Source organism: Ambystoma mexicanum, chromosome 6p (genome assembly GCF_040938575.1).
Source record: "Ambystoma mexicanum isolate Mex_15411 chromosome 6p, UKY_AmexF1_1, whole genome shotgun sequence".
NCBI classification, from domain to species: Eukaryota; Metazoa; Chordata; class Amphibia; order Caudata; family Ambystomatidae; genus Ambystoma; species Ambystoma mexicanum.
This window is the reverse complement of record NC_090935.1, coordinates 807,250,179-807,274,347: the sequence shown is the minus strand read 5'-3', so window position 1 is coordinate 807,274,347 and position 24,169 is coordinate 807,250,179.

Genomic DNA, 24,169 nt, shown 5'->3' with positions numbered 1-24,169 from the left:
GACATATCACATTTTCCTATAGAGACTGGCGGTTTTTCAGTAAAAGCAACTCTATCTGTAGCTCCTGAGAATCCTTAGCATTCATGGCATAACCTGACAATGAACAATTTCCCTCTTGTATACATGAGGGAGGTGAACCCATGTCTACTAAAAAAGAAAAGGCTTTGCCTCCTAAAGTGACGTCAACCCTCGGTTCCTCTTGAGGATTGGGAGTCACAAATAGTACTGAACACATCAAGTCACCCATTGAGCTGTCCTATTGTGGGTACATACCTATTCCTGTGCCTGTGAAAGGATTCCCACCCTCGACAGTGACACCCCCATTTTAGGAGTCAATAACTGTCCTGTGTGTGTGCTCTGTTGTATCTACATTGGTGCATGCTGTAAGTGCCCTTGTGGCGGATTCAATGGTGCTTGCTGTGGCTGCAAGGCTTCTTGCATTCTCAGGGCTTGTGCTTGATGCACTGTCTGATCTTGGGCAAACCCATCCCTATTTTGTGCGCTATATGCAGGTGGATAAGCGGTCCCCCCTCTTGAGAACTGCAATTCTGTACATACCCTTGGCTCCCACATGTTCACGCTATGTGCCGTGTCATTCCACATGCCCAATATACAGGAGGGAGTTTTCTGACTTGTCCTCCTTGCATGCTTTGATTATCACTCTGCATGGTCTGAAACTCACCTTGGTTACTGTGATAATTTCCTTGATTATTCTGAAAGCCTCCACTTCCGCTGAGGTTTCCCCACCTCTTGGTACGAATCTGTTCCCTCCTTGATCGAACTGCCATTGGTTATTCACCTGCAGCATGCCGCTGCTTGCTGTGATCCTGGCCCTTCTCCACTAGTTAACATCGCCCCTTCTATAGCATACTTCGATAGCTTCCTCTGTACTAGCTTAGCCTCCTCAATCTTCCTACCATTGCTTCTCTTTTGATTTTTCTCCTGCAACAATCACCAATGATGTGCAATGGTCAGCTCTATTTCTGGCCATGGTTTTGCCCCCATACCCGCCAGCTTCTTGAGCTGTATCTGTGCCTTGTCTGGTATTCCCTGACATAATATATGATAGAATACAGGTATAGGTTTTCCCCATGGTTCCCGTGTTTCAAAGACCACTGCTATTGAAAATTCTGAATGTAAGCGGATACTCCCCTTCCTGCATCTTTCGTGCCATTATAGCTCCTATATCTGATGTATCAGGATATTGTACTCGAAGCGCTTTCCAGACTGCTGCTCGACAATTATTAAATGGCGCTCCATTGTGCGCTGTGTTCTGTGCCGTGAAACTCTCGTATCCTGCTCTCGACCAAATGTCATCAGCCCTCTCCCCAGGGATAGCTGCTAGAAGACCCTTAATGTCCCCAATGGCTAGCATATTTCCTCCTGTCATTTTCTCTAATTCATAGATCCATTTTCCGGCACCCAAATTCAGACACGGGAGTTTACACATTAAATTATCTTTATCCATCTGGCGCAACATTATATATACTGTGGTCTGGCCCCTCCTTTTTCTAGCAACTGGAACTGCAAAATCCCAAAATCGCACTAGTCTCCCATCGTCTGCCTGTCCATAGCAGGGACAATGGTTCTTAGTGGTAATGACCTCAGCCTACTCACATAGGGTGTGAGTCCCCCTCTCACTAAGAGGTTACCTTATAGGTTGATCTGGCTGCACCAGGGTTCTGGTGTCCTCGATTTAGGTAGTTCCAGATCCGACCATCTTCTCTATCTGTACGAGAACACCCTGCAGGACCAAATGCACAAGCGCCATCCTCCCCACAGAAGCTTTTTCTTTCTTCGTCTGACATATCTTGTCCCCAACTAGTGTGACTTCCCTCTTTCTCATCTCTGTTTAATGTTAGCCCTATGCTTGAGGCTGAACAGACCCCCCTCTTTGCATTATGACTGAGCTCCTTCAAATTGATCACCTTTCCCCTTATTTCTCGATTCACTTTTTGTCCTCATCTCCTGATAAGCCTTCTCGATTCTATCTCCAATAGCTCCTATATCAAAATGATCTTCTAATTCTACTCTAGAGGGTCCTGGCATTGGTTCTTGTGTTGGAAGGAACTCCTCTATGTCCTCCGATGTCACTGCTGGATTAGATTCCATTAACTCTTTCTCTATCAGATCAATGTCGTGTGCTCTTTGCCTTCTCTTTCTTTCCATTTCCTCATCAAACTCCCTTTGTTTCTTTGCTTCCTCCCTAACCTTTTTTCTCTTGTTTGCTCTATGCACTTCTTCATCTGTTTGTCTTTGCTTTCTTTTATCTCTTAATTTCTGTTCTTCCTCTTCTGCACTATTCTTTTCCAGCCTCTCTCATTCTTCGATTGCCTTTTGCCTATTGTTATACTTTATTTGCTCCTCTGCTGTCTCTTGCTTTCTCAGCTGTTCATCTTTATACAGGTGTTCTCGTCTTTGTATACTCTTTCTTTTAGCTTCATCTTCTTTCAATTGTTTCTCTCGTTCTCTGTCATTTTTATCTTGTTTGTCCTGATCTTCCCTTTGTCTTACTTCCTCAATGCTCATCCCATCAAGTTTGAGCAATATCTGTCCACCCATCCATTCGTTCTGTATAAGCGCTGCCTCATCAGCTTTGTCTTTCTCTCCTTTCCATCTCTTTATTTCTCTTTCTATATTTAAAGACATAACTGGTTGGTCATTTCTCTGTTAGTGATCACATCCCTCTCTGTAGTCTTTTCGGGACTCTTGTCACTGCTAAATGCAGGCATCTTATGTGTCGGTTGCTATGCCCGGTCTCTACCTTAAGCTCTCTTAAAGGATATAATCTGTCATTTTTTGTACTATCACCATTTACTTTGGGTGCGGTGGGGGGAGCAGAAGGCTCTTCACCCCCCTCTTTGCACTTGTTAAGCATCCAGTCTTCAGGAGGTGGGTCTTCCTTTTCTTCCTGGTACATCTTCCAAAGCGCTAATCTAGCTAACCTCTTTTCTAGCTTCTTTCCCGTGTACGCTGCGTGCAAGTATGTCATCATATGTTGCAAAACTGCTTTAGACAGTGATTCACCTTGAGGCCATGGCATGAACATTTTATCTGCTGTGCCCTTAACCCACTCTGCACTGTACTGCTTAAGTTTGGGTGCGTGTTTTGACAGCTGTCTGCACAAGTGTATAAGTGGAGAAAGATCTTCTATCATGACTAGTCACAATCGACGATCAATACTTATTGATATTTTACACAGATGAATACTTTTCAGAAAAATAATAGAATATGAGCGTGCACCAATTGTCGCATCTCCAAACCTCTATGTTTCACTTTACTTTGATCTACCTATTCAGTGAACATCATCAATCAACTAAATAAATAAATAATCACATTTCAGCTTTTTACCACAATCTATTACTTTTCGCTCTTCAATATCTACCATATACAACATACAGACAGACAAACTGACAGACTGGCCAGCCCACATAAATCTCTGTCAATGCTCCTCGTGACTTCTCCTGCCCCTAATAATGACTCCGATCGGAGTATAAATTGTTCTCTTTAACGATCCTTGATAGTTCGCAGCCTAGGTATGTCCACTTGGACTTTAGAATAACTTCTTCTTAAAACATCCCTTGACAAAGGATTCTGGGCTTATTATATGAATTGCTCCTCGTCCTTATACCTTAAACTATGACGCTCTTGATCCTTAAACCAAAACACCACAACAACCCTCTGTTACACTTTACCCATTATACCTTTATCACTTTCCCCATTCCATGCTCATTCATCGTTTGCTCTCTCTCTCTCAGTCTACTCAACATTCACGTTTTCAGCTTCTGACCCCCGAGATTGCCTCCCCTTCAACCAGGTGCTTCAGCCTTTGGTCTGCTCAGCTGCCTGTAGAAATCAGGAGGGGAATTCTGTGAAAGAGGGAGCCGTCCCACATATCTCTATAGTGAGTTGCATTTTTTTACTAATGGTAACCATCCTCTCTCTGCTACCTCGTGAACCTGTGTACCCAACACTAGGCACTTTAAGTCAGTATAGCAATACTTTGAGATGGATGGGGATGTAGACTATACTCTAACATCAATAATTAAACTGACTCAGGAAGTTGGCAAACTACGTCTGTTTTATTTTCAATTATCAGGGAGTATAACAAACATCAAAGGACATCTGCTCGATCTTCTCACTCAGCGAGCTTCATAAAAAATACAGTTTATATAGAAAAACCTTGTCATTATAGACGTCAGTCTACGTGGCAAACTACAAAAACCTACTTGGGAAAGTGATAGGCTTAAAGGGAACATCTAGATATACCTTTATCACTTTCCCCATTCCATGCTCATTCATCGTTTGCTCTCTCTCTCTCAGTCTACTCAACATTCACGTTTTCAGCTTCTGACCTCCGAGATTGCCTCCCCTTCAACCAGGTGCTTCAGCCTTTGGTCTGCTCAGCTGCCTGTAGAAATCGGGAGGGGAATTCTGTGAAAGAGGGAGCCGTCCCACATATCTCTATAGTGAGTTGCATTTTTTTACTAATGGTAACCATCCTCTCTCTGCTACCTCGTGAACCTGTGTACCCAACACTAGGCACTTTAAGTCAGGATAGCAATACTTTGAGATGGATGGGGATGCAGACTATACTCTAACATCAATAATTAAACTGACTCAGGAAGTTGGCAAAGTACGTCTGTTTTATTTTCAATTATCAGGGAGTATAACAAACATCAAAGGACATCTGCTCGATCTTCTCACTCAGCGAGCTTCATAAAAAATACAGTTTATATAGAAAAACCTTGTCATTATAGACGTCAGTCTACGTGGCAAACTACAAAAACCTACTTGGGAAAGTGATAGGCTTAAAGGGAACATCTAGATATACATTCCATACTTGTCAGGGAAGGTGATTGGGTCTCTAACATCAGGTGGGGCAACTAAGCCCTTCTCTAGGACAAGTCATTAAGAACGTCATCAAATACACAATGTCCTATTGGTTACATAAACTATAGGTCTCTCTATTACGTGGCCCTCTATAATTGGTTGACACCCTTGTACCCCTCTGTAATATTCCACACATGCTAGCAGCACGTAGGTTGGCACCCAGGTGCTGGTAGGCTGGTCATGACCATAGCTTCCCACCCAATTAGCCTGCCATCTATTATCACTCTTGCCGTTTGCCAGTCAATTAGCCTTTGAACATTGGCCTTGGAAATGTTCTGTGTGCCTGAGAATAAAAGGGAGTATAGGCTTACTTTGTCTCTTGATTTCGATACAGCTCAACTCATTATCTATTTTCATCCGACCATGTGACTGAAGACCATGTTTTAGAGCTTTTCGGTATTTAAAATACTATTAAATGATGAACCTCTGATGTCTTCAATGTTCTTGCTCCTCACCTCAGACAGGGGTTTGTTCTTTTCACACGTTTTGTAACTACTGTATGAACATCCACGTGGCCTTGACTTCCTGGTGCTGGTCCAGCCAAGCCTTTCTTGAATTCAGCTCCGTTATTAAGTAATTTTCCAACTGTGCCACACTGAAAAAGCATTTCTATTCAAGGGTCCAGACTCCTCTAGAGTGTGTTTTGGAACATCCATAGTCTATACTTTCCTATGCATATATATTGGTGCATCACCGCAATCTATTCACTACGTAGCCAGCCTTAAGAATACTTTTCCCTACTTGCATTTACTGCATCTGTACTGCATCTGTACAGTTGTAAAATGATTTTGTATTTTCTTCATCGTTTCTGTAGCATGAGCATCTTCATCTCAAGCCTGAAATTTTGCTCATCTTTATCACTTTGTCTTCAGATCTCATAGAATGTTTCTTCAGTCTCTTGTCTCTGTTCTGGATGTATCAGTTCTGCTTTACATGATGTCATCTGTCTTCTTTCTTGCTTATTTTCACACTTCCCGCTGGATTTTATTAAAATGGCCATCATTTTGTCATGAGTGCATAATTGGTTTCCTCAATGGCTACCTTACTGTCATAATTCTTCGTGGTATAGGTATTTTCACTGCTACTGCACGTGTTGTACACTCTCATGCTCTCAACATTTAGGCAGCATGGGGGCAGAGCTTTGAGTGGGGGTACTTGGCTCCACCTCTAGATCACCAAATCCAACACCTCACTTCTGACATATACTAGCATAATCTTTGTGCCAGGGATAAAAGACATGAGCCTCAGCCTTTTCCATTTTTACTTTCACATTTAACATATTTGGGCTCTGAGATACCGACAAATGTAGTTTACAGTAATAATCTAAAATCCTAAATTCGGCCTGGACCCCTATACTGGGCACCCCCAGCTCTAGTGCAAGGGAAGTTCCTCGAGTGTTAGGGATCATCCATATCTATGTTCTTAAGCAGATGGCAAGTACTCTGCCAAGGAGCTACAGTTTGCCTTTCCTGGAACGGAATATGCAAAAGTGTGACATTTATATCAAATGAAAAATAAACAAAATGCTGTGCATTTAAAAATGTTTTTTAGGAGCATTTTCATCAAAGTAAAAGAATGGTTATGTGCACGTGTAACATTTTCCTAAAACAATGAAAAAGCAGATGCAAAACATTTCTACAACATTTTTAAGTAACACTTGGTATATGAAAGTATATTATGTTGACAGTACATGCACATTAACATAACCCACTCCAATCTGTAGGTGCTTATTCGGTCCTGTTTTTTCTCTGCAACCTGGAACTTGTAGCCCATGATTTATAATGAGAAAAATGGAACTGCAAGTCGTAGAATGCAAGCAAAAAAACTAGGACTACATAAGCACCTACAAATTGGAGTGCATTATGTTGGCAGGTATGCATGTACTGCCAACATATTAAATTTACACACACCAAGTGCTAAAAATCCTTCCCATCTGCTTTTATTAGCTCATATGCACATACTCCTAAAAATAAACATTTTTATATGGTCAGCATTTTCCATTTGTCATTCAATATACATATAACACTTTCCAATGTCACTCATAACATCCATTACACTACAACCATTCTCCATCTGCTTACACATATCTGTATACCGCCAAAGTATCTGTATACACCACATGACCTTACATTGAAAGTACTCTTCTTTCCCAATCTCTACTATAAAACACCAAACACTGCTGCAACAACAATCCACCATTGTATTACCACTAGGCCACAGTTTCCCAATTCTTTAAAAACACTGTAAAACAATACAAATATTTTACACCACAAACATAGCACTTCCTTTCTCGAAACCAGCAAAACAGAAATAACCAACATATGCACATTTACCTCACACCCATGTTTCTCCTGTTCCTTCCAAGGTCCAAAACACAACTGATTACACTCAAATTACACTCAAGTTATTCTAACAACATAGTTCTCACACATTAGTAGACCATCCATGACCCACCTTCATTAACTGTTTTTCCCAAGAATTCCTCCTACCTTTATAAATAACAACCTGCCTTACTAAAGATACTTCACCATTACCACATATACCCACTAACTTTCTTTTACAATTACAGGAAAGAAGAAGATCGCTAAAAATAGCTGCCAAAAGAGGAATACCTTTCACATCCTACAAAGTAAGCACATTAATGTACTTTGTATGTTTCTATAACTGTAATAAACATTGACTATATTTTAGCCTAGAGCGTTCCTTCCCAATCAACATTCATTTCACTCTAACTCATTATGTTGTACCATTCACACTCTTTCTATTACCATCTGAACGCCACATCACAACAACTGTTTTCCTCAAAATATTAAAATGTCCCTAACGTATTCAATCACACCATCACTCCCTTCCTCACTAACCTAAGCCCATCCCACTTCTTCAGACTCGTACTCTTCAAACCTTCCCAACCACACCCATTATGCCACTTAACAATCAAACAGCACTCTATTAATCTCTACAATCACACCCACACACCCATGCAGATGCATTCATATACATTTCACAAATTTCAAACCCAAACTTTCTTTTTCCCAACAGACACAACAGAAGACCTACTAAAAAGTAACTCCATAGAAAAGAACAAATACATAGAGCAGACAAGTATTAAAGCAAGTCACATGGTCTTCGACCTCTAAAACAATTTATAGAAAACATTAAAACAAAAGAACTACTTATCACACTCAACAAAACGAAACCAGCCATCACTGACAAAAGGAAGGCTAAAAGTATAAAAAATGTACAAGGAAAAACAGACCTACTAATAAACCTAATACCATATCTACCAGTGTTAACGTAGCCACTATAAAGAAATCCAAAAGATTAATGTTACAACATTTTTTCCACCATACAGTTCTTCATAATCTTATGACAAAAGCTGAAAAGTCACGAGCCTCACTTAAAAACTACCACAGGAGACTAATCCTTGAAGCTCTAATTAACAGTGCATTTCTACTAAAGAGACAATGGTTTATATTAATGTTAAACAGAATGAAACTACTAACTAAATTAATTAATACATTACAAAACGTACTTCTAAACATGTTCAATGTCAAAATAGATACCATTTCAAACTTTGGTGAAGGTGAATGGATTCACACAAGAAGCACAGAACCATATTTCAATGGAGAGGCTGATAAAGAAGAACAAAACAAAACATTTTCATAGATAGTGGTGGCCGAGGGTTTGAAATGGTGGGAGACACCATTATGGCAAAAGAAACCCTTATAGAAAAAACGTCCCCACCAAACTTTCACCCGAATATTCCTTTCACCCAAATAGACCATCCACTGAACAAATGGAAATGCAGCTCAATGTGTTACGCACGCCAAGAATCCTTTAAGTCTTTACGAAAATTCCTCAAATATTATGTGAAACTAACAGAAAAAAATAATATGAAAACTTTACAAACCATGGACTCTTGTCCAGTGCCCAGTCACACTCGGCTTCGAGGACATTCATTAGCATGCATTTTAGGAACTGCTTCAAAAGCACCTTCCACCACATGAGAATGTTAGCAACACACCATTCCGCTTAACAGAATCTTGTGCACAGACTTATATAATGCAAAAAGTACTGGTCTAGAACTGGGACATTTAAATAACATTCTCCTACATGGAACAAGCAAAGATCTCCTTAAGAAAATAGAGAGCCTACAAAGTAAACATTTTGGAACTCAAGTCGACTTAGAAAATTCAGTAACTTCCGAAAACATTAACAAACACCTCACAAACACCAACCTGATAACAACACATACAAAAAAGAAAAGCTAAGTTTCAAAACACATTTGCTGAAATACCAGAAAAAGTATGTGTCTGTTGTCACATAATTTTGTATAGAAAGAGGACATAAATAGAAGATATGGCCTACAAAACAGATGACAATGAGGAATCCCAATGGTTCAAATTGGCTCTATTTCTAACAGCAGAAAATAAATACAAAATAACTGACCCCTCAATAGTTTGCACATACTGCAAAACAAAGCTTGGCAATAACCAAATGCTGTCATGTGATATCAATAATAACTTCTATTCCCAGTTCCAAATATTCTCCAAATTAACTTGTATGAAAGCATTATAATCCAAACAGTGCACACATTTCAAGCTATAATACGCCTTCAACCGAAAACAACCAAATTACCTCCATCTTAGTTACTAATGGGCATCTGAGGCAAAGTAGTATATTTGTCATAAAAGCTTAAAGAAACTCTAGGAGTACAATGATCATTAGATCAATCTTTGATTGTACTAGTTAATGGTGTAAAAACAAAGGACAAAAATATTGGCAACAACTGGTTGACTGTCATGAACACGGCCAAAACTCCCAACAGAAGCCCCAAGAAAACCTGGTCCTGCGTCTACCATTCATGGATGGAGCGCACACTCAATGGTGAAGGATCAGGCAAGGGAGACACTTCCATACTTCCAAACATGGCCGCCTCATTTGTTCCTGAAGTCACTGTTTGGGTCTAGGCATTCTTTCTAACTCCATACTTAAGCCCCTCCCCTTAAGTGTTCCGCGCTTCGCGTCTTTCTGCTTTTGCAGTTAACGCTTATTGCGGTCTGCTCTGTCTCCGTTAAAACCTGCCTGTAACTTCCACAGTTTCCTCAGCATCTCAGTTTTAGCATTTCCGTGATTATGTTTGGTTTAGTTTCCAGGTTTCCGTCACAGCATTCATTCCGCAGTTCAGAGTCCTCGTTCGTAATTCCTGTCAGTCAGCTGTTCCAGTCACCGCTAGCTCCTGACTGACTCTCGGCTGCCTTTGAAGTGCGTTAGGTGCTTAAGGTGTTTTTCCAGTCAGAGCATTTTCTCGCAGCAAGTATTTCCTCACATTTGTTGTTTCCTTGAAGTGTGCCGTAGTGTATTTTGAGAGTTTTCCAATTACTGCACTTTTGCACGGCAAACGTTTCCACACACATGTTGTTTCCTTGAAGTGTGCCATTGTGCTTTGAGAGTTTTCCAGTCACAGCATTTTTACACGTTGAACGTTTCCACACACTTGTTGTCTCATTGAAGCGTGCCATAGTGTATTGAGAGTTTCCAGTCACAGCAACTTTACTAGGCAACCTTTCCACACACTTGTTGTTTTCTTGAAAAGTGCCTTTGGTATTGAGAGTATCTTATTGTGGCATTGTGTTAAAGTTCCTCAAGGGCACCCTCCTGCTGAAGCTAGTCACTCACGTTCCACTTACAGCCCTTTTTCACTCACACATAGTAGCATGTTGAACAGACGACTCTCCAAGTGTTCTTGAGTGGTTTTATTTTTGGAAGGGTAGCAGTGTCACTGGTTGTTCTCTGTAATTCCCATTCACAGTTTTCTGATATTTCTCTAGTCAGGTTGTAATTAAATCTTGCTCATAAATGCCCTCCATTCAGCAACCTCAGTCCCTTCTTCAGAACAAGCGCCCCTGCGCTGAAGCAGAATGGAGAGCCCACCATAAAAAGACAGAAGGTAAAGAGAAGGTGTATAATATTACTACCGCAAACACATAGCTAGTGCCCTTGTTTATGAAAGTTTGAAGTTGCTTAGGAGAATTTCTGTGTGTTTATAGGAATCCATCTCGGTATTAAGGTTTAGATTAGAGAATAGCATCGCTCTCTGAGAAGAGTTCTAGTGGTGTTCCTGCGGAGTTCAGGTAAGTGTTATATTGACTTAAACAAAGTTAGACAAGCTCTACAATATCTAAAGGAAAACAAAGAATACTACAAAGAGGAAAACTTAAAATAAACCACCCAAAATAATTCAAGATTAACTAGCAACTTGCCAATTTGAACGTGTAGATCCTGTTACTGCAGCCAACATTTTAGACCAGTATACAATTCACCCTCTACACGCCAAAGACACGATTGAAGGTGCATTAGAAACATATAAAATGTGTCAAGCAAAAGGATTTCCAACGAGCATATGGGAAAAAAGTGTAGAAGCACGTTCTTTTCCTCTACTCTTTTCTACAGGAAAAGGACGAAGATATGACAGAAGGTGCACACAAATTAGTGCCTCAAAATATTGCGCTTTACAAATGTATTCTGAAGACCCCAGACTCAGACAAAATGTAGATTACATTTTACACCTCCTGTTCTAAAGTGAACTAGCAACTCTATTATATGGAGTGCACACACATTAAAAACAGGCTCTAATTTTTGAAACATCTCTGCTACCCAACTGCTTCAAAAAATAAAAGACAAAGATGATGTTTTGCAGTCAAGTATCACAAATCTGTTGGCATACATGCATGGTAGAAAATAATATCGGTTCTGCCTTCACGCTGATGTAAATTTAGTGCTAAGGAGCCTAGGCCCACCCACATGGTTTGTTACTTTAAGCTACGCAGAGTATCCATGGTATGACTTTCACGACTTATTACGCACTTCAAACCAAAATAAAGATGGAATAGATATCACAAATCTCTTGGCAAACAAGTGTTCCGCATCCCTTCAAAAACCACAAATAGTGACCTAAGAACACAAATCTTGCGCTTCCAAAAATATAAGTGTCGCAATTACTGCCGACACAGATGTGAAAATAAAGGTAAATACTATACCAAATGTCAGTTTGACTTCCGTAGACCAGTTTCCAAAAAGTACAAGTTAATAGCATGGTGTCTTCTGTTCAACACAATGTAAAAGGCAAATTCCCTAAAAACACATACAACATTAAAAGGGACAAAGCATCCAAGTACATAAAAGTTTACAACACAATCATTGCCCTCTTGTGGAATACAAACAAAGACATACAATATATTGCAGACAATTCTACTGCAGTTGCAAAATATGTCACAGCCTATCTCACCAAAGCTGGACATATCATCTGACAAAACACTGTCACAAAAATTGTACAGCTTCAGTATGAACATGCTCTCCCATAAAGAAGGCCGGTGCTACAAAGCTGCAGACCATCCAACAGGTAAAGCCTTATATGGCAAATCTCAACACATTGGGCCTCATTACAACCCTGCCGGTCTGGCTACAATGGTGCTGGTAGGCTTACTTGCACCGTTGTTACCGGACCGGCAGAGTACAAGTTTGCGGGCCGGATGTCCTTCCGCCCGCCAGGTCTGATCTGGCAGGCGGAAAGGCACCTGCTTGCATACTTTGACAGTAGCAACAGCACCATTATGAATGCTACCGTCTTCCCCATTCCCATTGAGTCCTATTGGAGGAAGAGAGCGAGAGATGAGAGGAGAGGAGGCAGTGATCACTCCAAGAGAGGGGAGTGGAGAGAAGGATAGAGAGGGGGAGGCTAAAGGAGATCAAGACATCAAGTGTGTGCCCTGCCGAGTGTGTTGGGCCAGAAGGGAGGATAGAATTGCCGAGGTCGCGAAAGGGTACAGTTGAGGGACAAGGAGAATCAAGGTGAATGTTGAGGTCACCAAGGAGGAGGAGTTGAGTGTTTGAGGCCAGGCAAGAGGAGGAGAGGTCAGTCCACTTAGAGAGAAAAGAGGTGATTTGACCTGGGGGCCGGTAGAGAGTGGCAACAGTAAGAGCGTGGCTAGGAGAGACTGAGAGCCTGCAGATGAGGCATTCGAAAGAGGAGTAGATCTGAATGGGAATGACAGTGGCAGGAATCCATTCGGGAAAGATCAAAGATACACCCCCTCTGAATGGATCTTGCTGCAGAGTAAAAAATTACTCCCAATTGGACTTAATGGGAATGAGGAGTAATTTTTTCTGACGCCTGGCTTCAGGGACCACCAGAAAAAATACACAACTCGAGCGGCAACCTGCCATTTTTACCAGCACAGCTACCGCCGGAATTGTAATGAGGCCCATTGTCTGGCTACAGCTTCATCCCAAAAAAGAGTACTAAAATCCTACCAAGAGATAGAAAAAATAGCCACAAATAATCTCTACAGCCAGCACATTTAAAACAAAATCAATTGACACATACTAACAAAACATAAGTACTGCTTTGGAAAACATGTGGGTGTATGACATAGCCCAAAACTACTCCTACAAAAACAATGTCACATCAGATGAGACAACTGGAAAACACTCAGTCTCAACTTGCAAAGGAAGCCTAGTAAAACTTACCAAACCCAGCCTAATTAATCATATAGAGTTATCATTTAACTCTCTGCAACATAGAGAACTGTATTACATGGCCCTACTGCAACTTTTTTAAACCTTGGAGAGAAGAATTAGTAGGTGACTATGACTCATTTGAAGCTGCATTCAAAGCAAATGAAAGAAGTATAACAAATTTCAATTTCAAAGAATACAAAGAAATGTTGGACAATGAACGCCAACAAGAGTAAGCAATTGAAGCTCAACTATATAAATACACTCCTGATGGCAGTCAACCTTCCCTTACAGGAAGCCAATAACCAACCACTTGGAGAACCATTAATTCTATGTGAAGCAGATATAGCCATGACTGGGGTAGAAAATACCATGTATCAATTTAAAAAATCTTAAGAACACTTGTCATTCCTCAAATCACAGCTAGCTGATGAACAACTCACCTTTTATCTAGAAGGCACTAGAGAAATTGAACATGGTTTTAACATGAAACTGAAATTTGTACCTGTAAACATGATAAACCTCTGCTCCTGTTTGTAAGTGGTGAAGCTGGCTCTGGTAAAACATCCTTAATTAAAATAATCAGCACATTTCTTCAAAACTCAACAACCTTTCCGCTGTTGTAACAGCCACCACAGGTTTAGCTGCCTACAACATAGGAGGTGTAACTTTACGCCGACTACTGCTCCTTCCCGTAGAACACCAAAACAAATTAGAATATTACAAATTATCAACAGAAGCAGCTATTGAAGTACGCAGAATTCTGAAACAAATGAAAGTGCTCCTAATAGATGGAGGAAATATGGTTTTCAAACTCATCTTGGCTTTAATTCACCCCAAACTGCAAGAAGTACTAAGAACTGACTACGACAAACTGTTTGAAGGAAAACATGTTATTTTCTAACACACTCGGCAGCTTTGGAAATGTAAATCTCTGGAAACATTCTCAGTACAGCGAAGGAACTCAAAACATGCGTCAGTATGCAGACTACTGTGCTGTAATGGTGAAATTTACTATAAATACACAGAAAGATCCACGAGAATTCCTAATGTACTTACTACAAGTAGTGGAAAGCAAAAACATCCCAATAAATGAAATCTTCCAAATTTCATTCACGAGGAAACATATATGCACTCTCTGCCACCATGTTTCACAAGAGCACATCCCTAATGAACATTTTGTATATGTATCTATACCAAATTGTCAATCCATTCCATTTCACCAGCTTCTGTAGAATGCAAATCATGGCATATTATGCCATTTCTGCAATTCAGACAATCGTTCCAGCATGCAAATCAACTCACATAGTTAATATGTCATACTAATGCTTCTAAGGTACAATGCAGAAGGTGCCAACAATAACTTTAAGCTTATTGGCTTCACAAACAGCCAAGTATCTCTTGGGATGAAAACCTTCACAACAGTAGATATGATATACCACACTGGTGCCACAACCACTTCAGGGGCACTATACTGCATACGTCAAAAAATAAGTCTGTTACCCCAAAAAATAGGTTACCAGCAAATCTATCAAATGCCTACTTAATATTCATTCAACCCAAATGTACCCATTAAACTTTAGTCCAATGAACAGTTAGAATATGCCAACAGGTATCTAACTACATCCATAATACTACAATAGTACTTTTAAATGTCAAGATAGTTAGAATATGCCAATAGGTATGTAACTACTTAGAAAATACCCTTCATTGCAATACAATTGAAATACGCCATCACAATTTGTGTTACTACACAACATCTTCTAAAGTCTAATGTAGATAGAATACACCAACGGGGATCTAACTACTTTAAACATTCCCTTAATAACAACACACTTCAATCAAACATACTATCACACTCACACTTACATAATTGTAGTCGTTTTTTAATTTATTTTTTATTGATACAGTTCAGTTAATCAACATTTCAATACAAATGTATACACTTAAGACATAATAACATTCATATTAAAGTAGTAATCTTTGTACAATGTATATCGATACAATGCTAAAATAACAGAAGGAAAAACGTATAAGATCTACCTTGGTTGATATTAATCCACTCTGATTATGATATCTGGGTCATGAAGCGACCCCTTGTTGCAGGAACAAAATACAGTGCAATACATGTATGTTCTGGTGTGTTTGATGTTAATCGCATCAAGCAACAACCATTAATCCATTCTAACTGTTATGTCTGGATGATACTCTTAGTTGCATGACTATAGCAAGAAATGAGAATCTATCACAGCAACTCACATAAAAAAATTAATAGATGACTCATTGTCGATAAAGTATAACTCTTCAAGTATAGATGTCATATTGTGTCTATTTTTTGCTCTATACAGTTACTTTTCCCTAATAAGCTTATTGGTGATCACCTCAGTTAATACATATTAATGCATTTCTGTCAGTATATCATTCCTATATACAGAGCTTGGTTACATGGTTGTAAAGAAAAAACATCAGACTTATAGATTTGCAAAACAAATGTTAACTGAAAAGTCTTCAGCCTTAAGTTAAAAATTAATGATATGATACAAATTACTTTTGTGAGAGAATCTTATAATAGTCAACTACGACTGATCGGATTCCAACTCTGTTCTATTATTCAGCGCTAAAGAGCTTAGGAAGTTCACAGTCACAATTCTAATTCTGGCACATGGGGTAAATCAAATCAGTTGCCACCTAAGGTTAGTGTCAAGCGCTCCAAGGTAATCAAAATGATTGGAGAAGAACTTTGTCTTTCTGACTAAAGTGCTGGGCACTGTGTTATTAAGTGATGCAGGATTTCCTTACAGTCAGGTTCACAACAAAAACAAACGTTGTTCATCTTTCGCTATACATTTTGTGCTTGGCCAATAGATCCCTGGTGGGCCATAAGTTTAATCTTAGTCGCAAAATCGGTGATCTATATGTTGGTGAGGGGTGCTTACATAAGCATGGTTCCATCACTCGGAACTTCTTTTCACCAAATGGATTTTCAATGAAGTCTTTGTACCGGAGGCAAAGCCTCCTTGTCTCTATCCAGTTTGCTAAGTATATTTTCATTATAGCTTTATCTGGATCTGTGATACATACATCAATGGTAACATCAGCACTAGCTAAAATATGATAAATTCCCCTTTTCCATTTTTCTTACAAAGGTATGATCAGAAGACAATATGTAGTTAGACAATATTTTCTACAAAATGTCTGAGTTAGTTGATATAAGTCATTTTCTGAATAGAGCACAGAGGCGTCAATCGGTACAGTCCATTCAGGGAAATCAGTCCTAATTCATACCTAAGCCAAGCAACTGGTGTACACTGAGCTAATTCCAGAACTTGTCTCCAGTATTTTCCTTCGACCTTATGGAAGAATGCTTCAGGCACAACTTCTCTCGTGTCCATGCCATATAATACTACATGAGTGACTTTCTGGTTGTAATAAGTCATGGCATGGCTTAGAGAGAATTTGGCGTACCTTGCAATGATGATCTCTGTTTATGATATAGCTGTGGTTTGTCTTCGCTCCAAATTCAAAAGATGGACTTTATTGTGAGGTTCAATATTGATGATCATCCCTAAGTATGCATATTGAGAGACCAACTCCAACCTTACATTTTTTATCGTCCATGGAAATTTATTATGGGAGGTTTGCCCGTGGGAGTAAGTCAACATTTTGTTCTTTTGGAGGTTTATTGTAAACTGATTTGTTTCTATATACTGTGATAAAGAATCAAGACGTTTCTGAAGGCCCATTGAGGTGTTAGAGAGAAGAACCAAGTCATCAGCATACAATAAGGTAGACAATGGTTTGCCATTCAGTTTGGGAGATTCGGCAGCAATGTTTTCAAATGCATTCTTCACGTCATAAATAAAAGATTTAAAGAGGGCTGAAGCAAGGATACAGCCCTGCTTCAACCCTCTAAAAGTGTGAATAGGGGCGGATAGAAGACCCTCTGTTGTCAACCTGATTTGAATGGAAGTGTTTGAATGTAAAGCATAAATGATATCGCTCAGGGTGGGTGAGCAACCTGCGTTGAGAAGTTTCTCAGAAGCACTCGAGATACAGAATCAAATGCAAAGGGAAAGTCTACAAATGCAAAGTAAATTGGTTGTTTAGTGATTTGTGATTGGGCTTTAATGTCATTGAGACACATCAGATTAATTGCAGTTGCGATGCCTGCCACAAATCCGGTCTGGTTAGGGTCCAGTTTCTGATGTAGCAGGGTCCATGCATTGAAGTCACAGAGTACTATCCGGGCAAAGATTTTCCCAGGAGCATCAAGCAATGCTATGGGCCTATAATTGGTTGCCAGAGAGTGATTGCCTTTCTTGAATATCGGGACGATCACTGACTTGCAGTAAGAGATCCGTATGGTGTGTATTTTGATGATTTCCTGAAAAATATTGTCCAATATGACAGACCAATTCTTGGGGTGCACCTTAAGCATTATATTACTCAGACCATCTGGCCATGGGGCTCTTGACCCGCTAGCTTTTTTAATGAGGTCTTCTATTGCGTCTTCAGAGATTTGTAAGTCCCATGGTTGTTGAAGTTACAGGGGATGCACTGTATTGGCAAAGGCAGGTTCAGCATACAAGTAGTTAAAACGCTCCAGCCACTGTTGATCTGTGACGCCATTAATCTGGCTAGTGATTTGACCATTGTACTCAGTCCGATTCAAAAAGTTCCAGTTCTGGGCCATGTTTTTGTTTTCCAGTGATTCCAGCATAGCTTCAACATCCTGCTGGTACATAAAGGCTTTACTTCTGCGAGTCTAATTTCTAAACTAGCATTTGGCTGCTTTTAATGCCCCAGGCCTGTCAATCAATAATAGTTTTCTGATGGCTTTTTTTTCACGCCGGAAGTCCACTTTCTTTTGTTTTAGTTCAGGATTGAAATGGTGTTTATGTTTAGAAGTTGTTTTAGCAGAAACCACAAAAGGAACCTTGAAGACGTTCAAGGCTATTGTATAGGAGATTTCATCATTTTCCGATTGCTGTTGCAAGATTTTGTTGTTCAATAGATTCAGTTTGCCTTCAGTCCATCAGAAGTGAGTCTTTGCATTGTTGACTATAAGTGATGGCTGGAGCCCTTGGGAGTTAGCTTTGACTGTTGTGCAATCCCAGGTCCAGTAGAGTGTGAGCCTGTGATGATCAATGTGTGATTGTTCCACAATTTCAAATTTGTCAGCAGCAATGAACAATTGATCATCCATGTATATATAATCAATTATGCTCTTTGATGATCCTATGCTCCAGGTACTATGTGGCGGGAGATCACCCGGTAATGAACCATTGGCCATTCGGAGGCATCTTTCGTTCATTAACATGGTCCATCTGCCTACAGAGGGGTTGGTACTCAGATGGTTCAAAGGGAGGCAGTGCAAATTAAGGTCTCCTGTGATGATGGTAGTGGTAACATCAGGTGTGATGAGTATAATGTTTAAAAGATGCTACAGATCTTTAAAGAAACAGTCCTCAGAGATACCAACAGGTTTCTTGTTTATATTTAGAAGAGCTGTCTAACGATCATGGTATTTCATTTTGACTAGTTATTAAAAGTTATTCTTCGCAGACCAATGTTGAATTGATAGACCTGTGCTTTTTTTTTAAAGCTACTAGAAGGCTCAAAGTGGGTCTTATTTTATGAGAGGACTTCACTGGGAGTAATGCGAGATCGTGGTTGTCCCACATAGGGCTGTCCATCAGACAAGTTTCTTGAAAGGCTACAATGTCGAATCTGTCTATCTGATTATCTGTAGAGTATTCCAGGTGAGCATGGCCACGGGTGTTCCAACTGGCCAAGCTCAATTTTTTATTGTGAGTAATCTCTGGTTGTTATGCCTTAACGTGCAGCCTTTGGGTTGAGAGGTATGACTCTTCTTGAGCGCATTTGGTGCATTTAGTAATGGGTCTTTCAGGTTCCTTATTTATGGAATTAGTCTCCTTTCCATCATTGCTTTCCTTATTGTATTTAACATGACCCCAGAAGGGATCCACAACCTAGCAATGGATAAATCAGTACCGCTGAGAAATTCCACCTGTTCAACATCGATCGGTGTAATGTCTTCGAATGCCGGAATATCTCTAAAGATGTTCATGGTACTGGATCTGCATAGATTGAAAGTGGAATATGGGGGAGCACAGCATTTCATTATTAGAGAATTAACTTGAAGAGGGAGCTTCTTTTGGTCTGTTTTCAGCATGATCAACTCTGTTGAATGTGGTTGATTGATAACGGCTCTGTTTGTTGACAATGGTTGCACACACCGGCCATGTGGTAGTCTAGTATTTTCAATTATCTCTTGGCATTAATGCGAATGAGCATGATGATTTTGTTGTGGGCACCCAGATTGTGAAGGTCCATTGTTGCTCATGAGGTTATGATTCAATGATCTGATATGAGGTATATGGTTGTCGTTAAATTGAGAGTTTAAGTAAAGATCCACCGCACTCTTAATTTCCGAACGCCTCTGTTGTATTGTATTGTATTGTATTGTATTTTGCATTTATATAGCGCCTTATATACCATTGGTATGGTCTGAAGGCGCTGGTAGGTTGAACGCCCTTGGGAACCGAGGTTCGAGTCAGTAGAGAGGGTGAAGAGAGACAAAAGGTGCGTGTGCGCACAGAGTATGTGTGCAGCTGGTGCGGGGTTATTGTGGTAGCTGCTTCTTAGCGGTAGGTGTGGTGGTTGAGAGGTCAGGAGAATGTGTACGCTCTGGCAGAATTAATCCAGCTCGAGAGTGGCTCCGTTAGGCCTGAGGAGAAACGCCTGGCTGGGGGTGTTAAACCAGCGGTGGTTACTTAGAGTGATGGGGAGTGAGCGGGAGATGTTGATATGAGAACAGTTATACCGAATGGTGTCATAGTATCCCTGTGTTCTATTTGAGTGATGGTGTAAAGAGGAGAGTAGGCGTGAGGTGTGGTATGATATATGTTCATTCGAATGTTCCCGCATATCAATGCATATTATGTACGTTCCTCACACTCAGCTATTCCCTACACTCAGCCAATTCCTACATTCCGCCATTCCCACATACTCAGCTATTCCCCACACTCAGCCATTCCCACACTCAGGGAATTAATTGAATTGTCGGTAGCTAAGGGAATTTTATCCTCATGACTCTTCTCCTGTTCATGTTGTGGGTAGCTGCCAGAGGTTTAGATAGAACAGCTTCGGTGTCTTCCTCCATAGCTGCAATGAGATCATTCAGAGGCACATGTGTCAAAGAATGATCTTCATTCTGTGGAGCAGCTACTTTTTGAGTTTTGGAGATAGTCTTAGGTTTCGTGGTGTCTATTTCTCTGCCGTTCATAGTGCATTTCTGAGAGGTATTGATAGCTCATTGTTTAGAGCTCTTTGTTTCTAGTTTTTTTTTCTGCTGATCTAGCTGCTTTGGCTTACCAAAGGTCTCTTTATTGACTCTTCTATGTGATTTCTTGCTGGCAAAGATATCAAAGGGTTGCGGTGTGCCAGCAACTTCATTCACAGTGGTTTCCTGTCCTACTGTGATCCAAGAATCGTTGATTTCTTCATTTGGCAAATCAGCACAATTAATGCTAGATGGGTGTAGTACTTACTCAAGTAAGAGAAGTGCTGAGGACGTTGTTGCAATGTTGGAAGGTAATGGTGGGTGATCAAATGGGACACCTAGAGAGATCGAACTCTGACCTTCAGGAGGAATGTAATTGTGAGCGCTTGTTCTTAATTCTTGGGCAATCCAGTCGGCGATATGCTGAATTTGTGATGACTGTTGTGTTCTTTTGATATCTAACGATTCGAATAATTTAATCAAGTTGATTATAGCCGTGTTAACAGCTGACAGTGTCATGTCTAGCATTGTGTTTGGCTTTAGATCACTTTTCTGTGTTTGTGAGGATGTTCGTCTGACTGGCGTCGGTTGGACATATGATACAGAGATAGCAGATGAATCCAGCGGGCAATTATTAAATTGAATAGGTGATTGAGATAGGTTCATGATAATTTGCGACTCCTGGAAGCTAGCATGAATGGAAATATCTGGAGTCAAAATATCTCTGCTAGCTAACTCAACCACAGGGTTAATTGTAGGTTTAACAACATGTAACATTTTGGCGGTTACAGGCCAGTTAGAATAGTATGATCGGAAAGTGCTTGTATAGGGGCATTCAAGGATCCTAATAGTCTAGGAGGAATATTTGTTAATCCGGTATCTAAATTGGTATCGTCTGTGCGTGTTTCAGTTGCATGTTCAGCATGATGAGACGTATGGAATTGACCTGTCATTAGCAGCGAGGAATGGCTGTTGTAAGTCACATTGCTAACAAAAGGAGGAATGAGTTGTACAGCATGACGAATAATGGTTGTGTCTAAACTCATTTTAGAGGTGTTTGAAATAGCAGTAGTTTTAGTAATGGCTCATGGTGAGCACCAGTTACGTGCTAGAGGATTTGTGCCTGGTTAATGGGACAGGATTTAACATGATTAGCTTCTGTGACTGTCGTCTAGTTTTATTGGAGTCGGCAAGCACGGTGGGTCTAGGCATTTTCAGATGAGCCGGCATGTTAGTTTTCAAAGAATATAGTTGAACCAGCATGCGCCTTTCCAAACGTGTAGACGAACAAACAACAACAAATGATTAACAATCTGCTCTGGTTTTCAGCGAGCAAGTCACCAACAAGTCCCGCTTGCTGCACGTTGCATGCCACAGCAGCGAAGTGGCAAAGCGGTACTTGTGGGTACTTGCTTGGGTGTGTGTGCGGGTTCCAAATTTGTAGGGGGAGCCAGTAGGGGGCGTGGCCACAGTAATATAGATGTTAAATTAGGTCTGTAAACAAACAAAAAGTATATATAAATATACTACAATAGATATACTAGCATCAAGCAATCATGAGAAAGTCTTTGAAATCAATCACCTCGGCAATGTATTAAATCCACAAAAAAGGTAATCCAACAGTAGAGCGTCTCGTGGCAAAGCAATACTTGTGGGTACTTGCTTGGGTGTGTGTGCGTTGGTGTGTGCAGGTTCAACATTTGTAGAGGGCGTGGCCACAGTAATAAAGATGTTAAATTAGGTCTCGGCAATGTAGTAAATCCACAAAAAAGGTCATACAACAGGAGAGCATCTTGCAGCAAAGCGGTACTTGTGGGTACTTGCTCGGGGGCGCATATTTTTTTTTTTTAATCCTCTTTGGATTTTTTTCCCAATCACCCAAGGATTATTCAAGCCAATAAAACAACAGTGTAGCATGCCCAAATGTTGTACCAAACATCGTACATAGAATGTACTGTTTATGAGGACCAAATAAAGTAAATGTATATGTAAAATTGTATGAGATTAAAGCTTTTCAAGAATCCTGCTTAACAAATTATACAACTTGTTCACAGAAAATGAACCAGAGATTCCAGCTTTACTACTCTATACAACCAAGTAACCATACCAAGTGTAAACAAATACATATTGCAAAGTACTATCCTCAATTTTACCACAATTATAAATATCACACAATTTCTACTTCCCCTACAGTACCGATAATTACTATACACATATTACTTTAATGGTTGTGGCCAGTGACCAGATTTTTGGGGCCATGGCATATGGCCATGGCCCCAAGAATCTGGCCACTGGCCACAACCACCACACTATAATTAAACCATATAACAAGTACATACAATACACCTTCAAATAATGAAACTGGCTCTGAACCCCCTACCATTGAATTGGTGCCCGCAGACACCCAAATTGAATGCAGCGAAATCTGCAAACCCTTTTTCCACCTACATAAACTGCTCCATATCATCTTTATTACACTCCCCTACCATTTCCACACCCTCGTTCAACAATCAAATAACCTGAAATGTGTTTGTCAATCACATTGCTCACAACGCTGTCCGCAGACTACCATGTGTCCACAGACTACTGGGGCACCTGCACACCCTTTTCCTATCTATAATAACAGCCCCATATCATATTCATTGCTTCTTTCGACTCCTCCAGAGTCATCCTTAACGTCTACCTAAATAGCACTGTCATGGTCCAAGGTCCCCAGGCCAATCTCCTCCTCTTCGATAGGCGGTTCCCTCACCTCATCAACTTCCTTTCTTCTCCGGCTGTCCCCTCCTCTATTTCCTTGGCTACCTTGCCCACTCTTGCCTCCTCTGCCCCTCTTCTGGCTAGCTCCACAACTCTGCAGGGCGTAGCTTGGATTTGTACCCCTCCCCGGAAGGTATTTAAGGTTGGCAACCTTCTTTATCTTGCCACTCTCAACTCTCGCTCTGTTTTCAAACACTCCTCTGACATCTGCCACCTCCTTGAAGAACTTGACCTTGATGTCCTTGCTCTTACAGAGACATGGTTCACGGCCAGCTCTGTCATGAACTTTGACACTCTCCTTCCTGATGGCTACAAGATCCTCTCTGCAGCCAGATCCACACAGTGGATTCCTGCCACTGTCATTCCCATTCAGATCTACTCCTCTTTTTAATGCCTCATCTGCAGGCTCTCAATGTCTCCTAGCCACTCTCTTACTGTTGCCACTCTCTACCGGCCCCCAGGTCAAATCACCTATTTTCTCTCTAAGTGGGCTGACCTCTCTCCTGGCCTCAAACACTCAACTACTCCTCCTTGGGGACCTCAACATTCACCTTGATTCTCCTTGTCCCTCAACTGTGCTCTTTTGCGACCTCTGCGATTCTATCCTCCCTTCTGGCCCAACACACTCAGCAGGGCACACACTTGATGTCTTGATCTCCTCTAGCCTCCCCCTCTCTATTCTTCTCTCCATTT